The sequence below is a fragment of the Mastomys coucha genome, unplaced genomic scaffold (genome assembly GCF_008632895.1).
Source record: "Mastomys coucha isolate ucsf_1 unplaced genomic scaffold, UCSF_Mcou_1 pScaffold20, whole genome shotgun sequence".
In the NCBI taxonomy this organism is placed as follows: domain Eukaryota; kingdom Metazoa; phylum Chordata; class Mammalia; order Rodentia; family Muridae; genus Mastomys; species Mastomys coucha.
In genome coordinates, this window is record NW_022196903.1 from 51,883,770 (window position 1) to 51,894,835 (window position 11,066).

Consider the following 11,066-nt stretch of genomic DNA (forward strand, 5'->3'; position numbering starts at 1 on the left):
GAGGAGGAGGAGGAGGAGGAGGAGGAAGGTGTCCCATAATCGTAGCCACTGTTGAGGTGTTAGGCACTGTTCTGTTTTGTATCTATATAAATATGCATGAGCTCATTTAAATCTTTGGAGAGTTAAAGAAGAACCTTGTGTTCATTTTTTTTTTTTTTTTTTTTTTTTTTTTTTAACCAACGAAGTAACCAAGACTAGTGAGACCTTTGCAAATACTGGAATCAGGCTATGGGAATTCAAATGCTGTGCCTGTGTGTAACTTCTGTGCCCACCTCTTCTGGCTTTACAAAAACTGCGGGAGAGATGGCCTGGAACAGCCCTGTGAGCTTGTCCATGTAACTTGTCATACATAAGTCTTCAGCTCACTTCAGCCTTGCTCCTTTTTTCCGGGCTGCTGTTACTAACCCTGGGCTGTGCCCTCGTGGTGAACGACTCCATTAGGCAGGGAACTGTTGAGCCTCTGCTATGTATGGGCTTATGTACAATACAGGCAGCTGCGCTTGTCTTTTTTTTTTTTTTTTTTGAAATTCCAGGTAGTGAGTATGTAAAAGCATTTAAGGTTGTCAGTATTGTGTGATACCAAGCAAATGTTTAGATATGATCATCCTTAGTGTTAATTATTTTTTGGAGCACACAGGGAGACTGAACCCAGGACTGGACATTCTAGACAAGCTCTATATTGCTGAGTTATATCTCCAGACCTAGCCGTTCTCCTAGAATGTATAGGGCTCATGAGATGCTCAGTGGTTAAGGCACTCGCTGACAAACTTGATGACCTAAAGTCAGTCCCTGGGACTCTCATCATGAAAGGAGAAAAATGACTCCCATAAATTGTACTCTAATTTCCACATGAATATCATGGCACATCCCCCATGAAAATAATATGTAAAAAAAATCCCTGAAAATATAGATTATAAAGGTGATTTTTTATTTGAAAGTACATTTTATTTCTTTTGGATATATATCCAGGATTGGAATTGTTGAATCAAATGGGACTTACGTCTAAGTTTTTGAGGCCCAGAATCTCAAAAGTAACAAGCAGTTGTTTTCTGTAATTCATCCACCTGGAATTCCTTCCGTCAGTGTTTCTAGTTCTTCATGTTCTTTTTAACATTTTAGTTGTCTTTTTAAAAATTTTATTTTGTGGATGTGGTGGTACACACCTTTAGCCCCAGCATTTGAGAGGCAGAGGCAGGCAGGTCTCTGTGAGTTTGAGGCCAGCCTGATCTACATAACGTGTTGCAGGATAGCCAGAGCTGCATAGTAAGCCTCTGAACCCTCATTGAGGCTTTGATCTTTACATCTGTAACGAGGTGGAACATCTGTTCATGTGCTCATTGTTATTTGTATAGCTTTGGTTTGTTCTTTTCATATAAAGTAATTTTTTGCTTGAACTGACGGTAACTAATAATTCCCATTAGGACAAGTTCTACTCTCTAGGGATGACTACTAGGACAGTGGGAAGAGCACCTTGGTATAACCATAGCATTTATGCACGGTCTACCCTTAAGACTTCCAGTCTTACACACTTCTCTCTAAGACTGTCATTTAGCACAGGCAAGTAATTACAAAATGTCGAGACAGGCACAAGAAGAATAGCAGAGCCTGCTCTCTCTCACCAGAGGCCATACCTAGTTTTATCCCGTGCCTTCACAGGGTAAAATTATTTTCATCTTAGAAGAACTCATCTACCCTCAGAAGACAGCGAGGAAGATAACTCATTACAGATTAAGAAAATAAGGCTGAGGAATATCCAAATGACTTGCCCAAGACACCTGAGAATTGGGTGGCTATCGGGAATCTTAATGCAGGCAGTTTATGACTGTAATCTGTGTGTCCTGTAGTCCTCCATAAAAAGGTTGGAAGAAGCAAGAAGCAATGGACTCACACAGAAGGCTTAACTATATGTTATGGGTGTGCAAGAAGTGGGTCGTCAGCATGGAGTTCCTAGATTGCAGGGAGAAGACCTAAGGAAGAGCAGAATGTACCAGGGAGGAACTGAGGAGGAGAATTTGGTGGGGAGAGGCAGTAAGGCTGATAGGGTGTGGAGGGGGTGCGTGGTGTCGCCAAAGCGAGGCCTGGTTGTCTCAGTGAGAGTAGGGCAGGGACAAGTGGGAAAAGTAGGAGCAAGCTGGATGCTAGGGTTTACAAACAATAAATAGGCTTTAAAACTTTTAATTGACATAGAATTGTACATATTTATAGGAAACAATGTAACAGCCAGTAGCCAGCCAGCTTTGGTGAGATCTTGCTTTCTGGCTATCGAGGTCTGGACCTTGTCTAAGGACAGTAGAAAGTCCATGAAGACCTTGCGTCCTGGGGCTCAGGGATCAGATGTCCCTTTCAGAAGTGGCTGCCAAAGGCAGAATGAGAAAGGCAAAACACAGAGGAGCTCTTTCACTGGTTCCCTCTCAGGTCTCTGTTCCTTTGGAATTTGTGGAATGTTAGGATCTGAGGGTGAAAGCCTCTTTCTCTTTTTTTAATTTTAAAAAAAGATTTTTTATTTTTTTTTTAATTATGTGTCTGTGTGTGGATATGGGCACATGCATGTCCAGTATTCCCTCAGAGGCCAGAGGGAATGTCAGATTCCCGAGAGCTGGAGTTACAAGCAGGTGTGTGCAGCCTGAGGCGAGTGCTGGGAACCAAACCCATGCCTGCTTAAAGAGCAATATGAAATTTTCCTCTGGGCCATCGTCTCTCCAGCCCGAAACTTTGGTAGCCTTATACAGAGTGTGTATAGAGAGGAAACATCTAGGAGTTTGGACTTCGACTGCCTTGGTGGTCTTGCCAGAAGAAAGTGGCAACTGTCTGGTGGATGGGATGGCTCAGTGGGTAGAGGTGCTTGCTGTCTCTCCTGATCACCACACACATGGCCCCACCCCCAATAACTGTTAATAAGGAAAAGAAAATGAGGACTTGTACTCTGAGTAGAGTCATAAACAGAACCTTGTACTACGGGTTGTTGTTGTTATATTTTTGTCAGACACTGGAAGCCAATTGACCTTTTCTGCATATGGACATTCATTCACAGTTACAAAGATGACTAGGACCATCAGCCCTTGGCCAAGGCTTTGGATGTGGCTTTGTTTAGCCTCTGTGGGCTTGCGAGTGTGTTCCTGTGTCCATGGTGGCAGGGGCAGGCAGAGGCAGCTCCACCTGCTGGGTCTGTAGAGCTCCTGGCCAACCTCCCCAGCTTCATCTTAGGAATTCCATCGCATTTCTAGGTGTGAGAATAAGGGGAATGGCATTTTGGGTGCTCTGATTTCCTTCTGGGACTAAAGTTGAATATGCTTCCATTTTCGTTATCCTGGCAAAAAGTCCTGTCTCTGGTTCACGGGCAGCCTTCAGGTTTGTCGGCAGACCTCCAAGGTGCAGGCATTTGATCGATGCCCACTGCATGTGTTGGTAGGTAGGCCAGTTGTGCTGCTCTAAGCTTTCAAACCAAATGCTTCCAAATGGCCCACAGGGATTATTACACAGTTTCTGGTTTGCTAGCTCTGAGGGTTTGGGTACAAGAAGCATTTGTATTTGAGAGGAGTTCCCTACTGATCCAGCTGCCTAGAGGATAGGACTTTGAGAACCTTTGCTCTAAAAGAACTATAGATTTGTTGGAGCTCAGCTCACTACATTTCCACTCAGTCACTCATTTGTTTACTCATTAAACAGATACTTATTGAGTGCCTACTCTTCTAGGTCCTGGAGATGGGGTAGTGATTTAAAACAGAACCTTACAAAGCTTACATTTCTACTGGAAAAATACATATACTCTAAGTTACACAGTAAAATAGAAATTGTTGAGAGCTATAGAGGCAGAGAGAGCAGTGGGGGGTTGAGGTGGGGGCTGAAGCACCAGGCTCAGTCAGGTATGATTACATTGGCCGTCTAGATAATAAATAACTTCTAGACTCCGTGGTAGACTCTCTGTGTCTCATGTAAGTCAGCTGGCATACAGAGACTGCCAAGTGAGGGGCAGACATCCATGCCTCTTCCAATTCCAGCGAGAAGGGGTTTTCTGTCTGCTGGGGAAGGCTTTGGGGGAAAACCCAATGCTTAAGATAGGCCCTGAGCATCGACAGGATTTTATTTCTTCAATGTAGAGAGTATATGCTTAAGAGAGAAAGAGGTGTGTGTAAAGCTTGGGCATGAACAGTATCATGCTCAAGGAACAGAAAAAGAAAAAAAAAGTCCTTGATAGTTGGATGAGGAGGCAGGAGCCCTAGAGCTGGTCAGGTGTGGAGGAACCATTCCACAGACGTCCTGCTAGCTATTAGAGGATTTTGTGTAGAGAAGCAGTATCCGGGAGGCCTTCAGTGGATAGATTATGAATAAGGAGCCCTAGTGGTCAGTCTCGCTGCAAAATTACTTTGCATAATTATCCAATTAAGTTTCTAATGCTGGGATATAACAGAATAAAGACAAAGGAAAGCCATGCCTTTGTTATGGCTGAGAAGAGAACACAAACCAATTCCAGCTGACTAGAGCAGAGTGCAGAGGGAATTTATTGCAATCATCTCTGATGCTGTAAGAAATTCCAGAAACATTAGTTGAGATGACTGTCTCCATATCCCCAAGGGACTGCATAGGAGGTTTCCTCAAAAGAGATCCAGCTTTCCATCCTGTACCGCATGATTAGTCAGACTCTATCTCAAGTCCAGATTCCTGGGAGATAATTTGGTTGGTTGCATTTGGGTGAGATGCCTCCTGTATGGGGATTCAAGTTAGGACCCAGGCTCATTGCTTCAGTAGGCCTGGTCCTCTGAGAAGAGCCGCTGGACTGGGTAGCACCTAGGTGGACTGGGAGAAATGATTAGTGGCTAGTCAGGGCACGCTCACACAGGCAGGCAGTATTTAAAGTGTGAGTGTACTGTGGCATAGGAGGTGATGCTAGGGTGCTGCTGCTGAGATATGAGCCCTGGGGCTGCTTCTGAATTAGGGGGAAGTATTCTTCCTATGAAGGTCCCTGGAGGCCACTGGCAGGTAGACAAGTCACCCCGCCCTGAGAAGATTTATTGGCAGGACTTTGATTCTGTGGGGCATTGCAGGTTACTATGCATTCATATGAATGGCCTGATTTGGGTCTATTTTTTTGACCGGACCCTTGTTAAGAATTATCTATGGGAGCATAACTTTTTAATTTGTGCAGTTGCCTAAGAGTAATACTCTAACAGAATGCGACAGCTTTACTCTGCTTTGAAGCGTTTCCTTTCAGTATTTTAATGTGCTGGAGGTCATCCCATGTCCTGCCTGCTCTTTTCTTCTCTTCCTTCATTGCGACCTTCCTTTATTTTTCCATCTGGGCAGGAGACAGGTAGCTTGCCAGATCATTTACTGGTGGCTTTATCCTGCCAGGTCCCATTCGCTGCTGGTAGACGTGGCTGCTTGGGAGAAACACTCTTGCACAATGTGTCTGGAAGCCTGGCCACCCCCGGGAGTGTATGGTGCAGAGAGAGGGAGGCAGGGAAGTCAGACCTTGCCTGTCCTCTTTTGGTCTGCAGCTGGATCCGTTCTCAGTGGAGGGATGTCTCCAGGGGATGGGGGAAGTCTCTCCACAAGGAGGGTTTTAGTTCACTGAGGGCTGCTATGTCAGGACCACAATTGCTACGTGAAACCGAGCCCAGGTGAGGCAGTCTTGGATATTCTTTTTTTGTGTGTGTGTTGTTTTGAGATAGGGTTGGGAGGATTCCCAGTGCCATCCCAACTGGACTCAAACTTGACATCTTACTGCCCCAGCCTCGTAAGTGTGGGAACTGCAAGGTGTTTGCCACCATGCTTGGACTGTTTATTTTTGAGACAGAGATCTCCCAGTGTCACCCATGATTAACTCATTTGTGGGTTCAAGAGGTCTTCCTGCCCCAGCTCCTGGACTGGGTGGGGCTGCTCTACCAGCCTTGGTAGCCTTTATAGTGTTCAAAAACATTGTCTTCAGCATTTAATGGTTCACACGGGATCCTAAACTAGAATTTAAAGCAAGCAAGCTGACTTTCTTCTCCTAGTTGATGTGTATAATAGAGCTGAGAGGTGAATTGTCTGCATCCTCTGGGCTGGCCATTTCTCTTTTATCTCTGGATCTGAAATAAGAATGATTTCAACAAAACTGGTATAAACACATGCCATTTATTTTTAGATTTAAAAAATCATTTATTTTTAATTTTTATGTGTGTGTGAGCATGCCTGAGAGTTTGTGCACCATGTGCATGCTGGAGCCTGTGGAAATCAGCAGAGAGCACTGGGTCCCCTGGAACTAGGGTTGCAAGGTAGTCGTGAGCCACCATATGGGCAGTGGGCCCCAACCCAAGTCCTTCACTCTGTTAGAGTAGCAAATGCTCTGAACCACCTTGCCTTCTTCTCTCCAGCCCCATGAGTGTATTTTAAAAAACATTAATACAATACATAAATAGGCTGGAGGTGTAGCTCAGCGATAGAGATGTGAGGCAGTCGGGCTAACGATAGGACTCAATGATTAAGAGCACTACTGCTCTTCCAGAGGACCCAGCTTCTATTTCCAGAACCCACATGCTGTCTTACAGTGCTCTGTAATTTCATGGGGTCTCATGCCCTCTTCTGGCATTCATAGACACCAGGCACACATGTGGTACACATACATACATATTGTACTGGCTGGTTTTGTGTGTCAACTTGACACAAGCTGGAGTTATCACAAAGAATAGGAGCGTCCTTTGAGGAAATGCCTCCATGAGGTCTAGGTGTAAGGCATTTTCTCAATTAATGATCTAGGTGGGAATAGCACCACCTCATTGTGGGTGGTGCCATCCCTGGGCTGGGAGTCCTGGGTTCTATAAGAAAGCAAGCTGAACAAGCCAGGGGAAGCAAGCCAGTGAGCAACACCCCTCCATGGACTCTGCATCACCTCCTGCCTCCAGGTTCCTGCCCTGTGTGAGTTCCCGTCCTGACTTCCTTTGATGATGAACAGCAATGAGGAAGTGCAAGCTGAATAAACCCTTTCCTCTCCAACTTGCTTCTTGGTCATGATGTTTGTGCAGGAATAGAAACCCTGTCTAAGACACATACTAAAAACATTTTAAAAGAATGTGAAGCCATGGACTTAATTCTAAGCATAACAAATAAATAATAGCGATCTCTCTCTCTCTCCCTGTCCCCACCCCTCCCACCCCCGGTCTATATCTATATATATCTTGGTTAGGTAATTTTGTAACTTAAAATTCTAGTTGCCCAGCTTCTAAAATTTGAGACGGGACACCTGGGCAGCTGTGGTCCCTTGTTGCACAGTGGACTTCCTTCTGGCCTGCTCCAGCCTTTAGGAGGCCAGCTTGATGGGTCTTTGGCCACATCCTTCGTTATAGACTCTTGGATCTGTGACTTTTCAGTAAGAGCCACTCTGTTCTCCTGTTTGCTTTCAATTTTCCCAAGTTTGATTGCTACCCTTTCATGGTAGCATGGTGGGCTATTCCTTTCATCCTTTTGAAGGGGAGGTATCTGGGACTTTACGGCTTCCTGTTACTACTTGTTCTTATTTATTTTTTAAAAAAGTTATTTGTTTCATTTTAGATTATATGTATGCATTTGGGTATGGTTATGCACTTGGAGGTACACAAAGAAGCCAGGTTTCAGATTCCCTAGAACTGGAATCACAGATGGTTATGAGCCACCCAGCTGGGTCCTCTGCAGCAGCAGTATGAGCTCTTAACCACTGAGCCATCTCACCATCCCTCATTTATTTATTTTTATTACATTTTTGGAGGTATGATCTTGCTATGTAGCCCAGTATGGCTTCAGTCTTACCTCAGTTTTCCCCCTGCTTGGATTCAGGCGTGTACCAGCCCACCAGCTTGCCATTTGCTTCATCAAACATTCTTTCTTGCTATAAGCTTGCCTAATCCCATATTCAGAGGTGCAGCCTATTATTAACACTGTAAGAATAGAGATACCAAGTGTTTCTTTATGTTAAGTAATATGTTGGACAATAATGCTGTATGCTTCTGTGCAGACAATTTCCTGAGTTGAGTATGATGGGTTTTACTTATCTTCAGCAATAGTTTCATGGCTGTATTTACCTTTGTTGTTTGTATTTTTCCTTTTTGAGTCAGGGTCTCAAACTTGCTGCCCTTGACTTCTGATACTCCTGCCTCTACCTCCTGAGTATTGGTATCACAAGTATGAGCCATCAAGTAATTCTTGTGATGTTGGGGAGGGAGTCCAGAGCTTCATGTAGCTAGGTAAGCATTCCACTGCTCAATTATATCCCCGGCCCTAGGTAACCACCCTACTCTCTACTTTCTTAAGTGCTAACTTCAGTTTGCAGGATAATAAAGGCACTCTCTTCTTAGCTTTGCTGCTACACTGTCCCCTGTGCTGTTCTGCATTCGCACACATCTGTGCATATAGCCTCTGTGCTATTCTTCTTTCAAAAACAAAATTGCCATTGTAAACATTTAAACATATGTGTAGTAGTAGTGTGAATGACAAGCACGTTGGCATGCAACGGATCTCTAGGGTTTCTTGTTTCTTAAAAACTCTTACCCAAGATGCACTGACAGTTCTTCCCCATTTTTCCTGCACCCCAGTTTCCTGATAATCACACTTCATTTTTGTTTCTATGAATTTAAATTGTTTTTTATGTTTTATTTTTGAGACAGGGTCTCACAATATAGCTCAGGTGGTGCTGGAGTTCACTTTGCAGCCCAGGCTGGCCTCAAACTTGGTATCTTCCTGCCTTAGCTAATCAGGTACTGGGATTATAAAGTCATGTGCCACCATGTCTAACTCATGTACTTTGTGGAACCATGCACATAGTGTTTATCTTTCTTGGCTAGTTCATTTCACTTAATGAAGCATCCTCAAGATACATAGGGGATACATAGCATATCATATACTTTATTTCCTTCATTTTGCATATTTTTCCCATTTTGCACCTGATGGACATTTAGTTAGCTTCTCCTTTTTGGCTGTTATGGATCATGCTGCAGTGAACATGTTGATGCAGATATCCCTGCCAGCCTCTGTTTTTAATTCTTTTGGATAATTAGGATTCTTGGGCCTCTGTGGACTTTTGAGTTACTTTTTAAATGAAATTCTCTTGCTTGTTTTTCATTCCCACGAATGGTGCACAAGGTTTATCTTTCTTTACATGGTCATGTACAGTCTTTATTTTCTATGTTCAGGCCTCTCTTCCTGTCCCGAGGTAGGTAGTTAGTATTGCTACTATTGTTTCTAAAGGTACACTGAGTCTATTCTGTTTAAAATATCTATGTTTCTGTATGTGTGAGCAAGTATGTGTGGGTGCTCCTGGAGGTCAGAAGAGGGTGTTGGATTCTCTGGGACAGGAGTTATAGGCAGGTGTGAGCTGCCCAGTGTAGGTGCTGGGAACTAAACCCTGTTCTCTTAGGAGAGCAGCACGTACTCTTAGCCATCTCTCCAGCTGACTTAATTATGTTACAGGTAAGGAAACTGAGGAGATTGAGAGAAATGCAGTGACTGGCTCATAAGCCTGGCTTGTCAGTTGCAGAGCGGCTGAAGTCAGCCTAGGATTCAGGACAAATGGGCAGCTTTTCAAAGAAAGCCATAGAGAAGGCAAAGTAGAGTTGAGGAAAGGAGGGTAGTGGTGCCAGGTAAGAGGCAGGAGAGGGCTACCTATGAAGATTTCATGTGAAGTCCTCTGGCCTGGCTTCTAGACGGTATCTGCCCCCTCAGTGTATGTAAGTACCTGCTATAGAACCTGCTGGGAAAGGGTAGGGTTTGGGAGACTGTGGCTTCATACCCTTACTGTGTTCAGCCCTTTGTGGGAGAAGGGCATATTCAGTGCTATCTGTGGAGTTTTTTCTCCATCAAAACCAAGGCCATTGAGAAGTGGCAGCAGGTCTCGATCTCTCTAGGGTGATGGAGACAGTCTTTGCATTCTAGAGAGGCGTTCTAGGGTCCATCTGTGTAGATCACAGCAGAATGTGGAACCCAAGCTGTTTGGGACCTATGTTAGGCTCTGGGTTAGATCCTGGTTGGCAACACCATAGCACATTCCTATTCAGTAGCTACATATTCCTGTTCGGTGGCTACCATACGGACAGCACAGGATTCAAAACAGACTTTTGTCCATTGTTCTGAGTCAGAATGTTAGGTAAGGGAACTAAGGCCAATGATTGGTCACTGGTAGACACTCATTGAAGCCTGCCTTGTCTATTTGGGGGTGAGTATGTTAGCCACATATACTCGCCAGTGCCCTGGAAATATATTATGGTTTTAATTTGTATTTCTCTGGTGCTTGGTAATACTAAACACCTTTTCATGTGCTTGTTAGTCATTTGTTTTTCTTCTTTGAAGAAATGTCTATTCAAGTAGTTTGCTCATTTTTTTTTAAAGTTGGGTCATTTTATTGTTGTCGAGTTGCAAGACTTCTTAGATATTCTAGACATTAATCTCTTGTATGTATATTGCTCATCTTTCTTGTCACCTTGACAAAATGCCCGGCAGAAGCAACATTAGGAAGGAAAGTGTTAATTTGCATGTAGTGTAGAGGCTTTGGTACATCATGGTGGGAAGGCATGGTGCTGGAGCAGCTGGACCAGGACAGTGGGGCTCGCAGCTGTTTACATCTCATAGATCAGGAAGTAGAGAGGCCAGAACTGGGAGTGGCTGGAACCTTCAAAGGGCCACCACCTCTAGTGGCCTAGGCCTACTTGCTGAGCCTCACATCCCAGGGGTTCTCTAACTTTCCCAAGTAGCATGACTAGCTAAGGATTAAGTGGCCAAGCACATGAGTCTATGGGAGAGACATTTCAGAGTCAAACCTGAGAGTGGTTTGCCTATCTTTGCTGATGTTCTGCAGCTTGTCTTTCTCCCCTGCCAGTTATTTCCTGCACTGTGAGGGTTTTTTAAGTCTGACACAATCCCACTCGACTGCTTTTGCTTTGGCAGTTTGTGCCTTTGGTGTTATCCAAGAAATCATTGTAAAGTCAATGCTGAGAGCCTTTCCCTGTGCTTTTTGGGATGGAGTTTAAGGATGAAGCCTAAGCTGGCCTCTAATTCCTTGATCTCCCTGCCTCAACAGCCCTATTGCTGGGTGTGAACTACCATGCCTGGTTCCATGTTTTTTT

At 44.2% G+C, this 11,066-nt stretch overlaps 1 protein-coding gene across 1 annotated transcript in view; it reads left to right on the top strand.

The window, feature by feature from the left end:
• Nucleotides 1-11,066, top strand: part of Fkbp9 (FKBP prolyl isomerase 9) — a 50,096-nt gene that overhangs the window by 1,210 nt on the left and 37,820 nt on the right. The gene's annotated exons all lie outside the window — the stretch shown is intronic.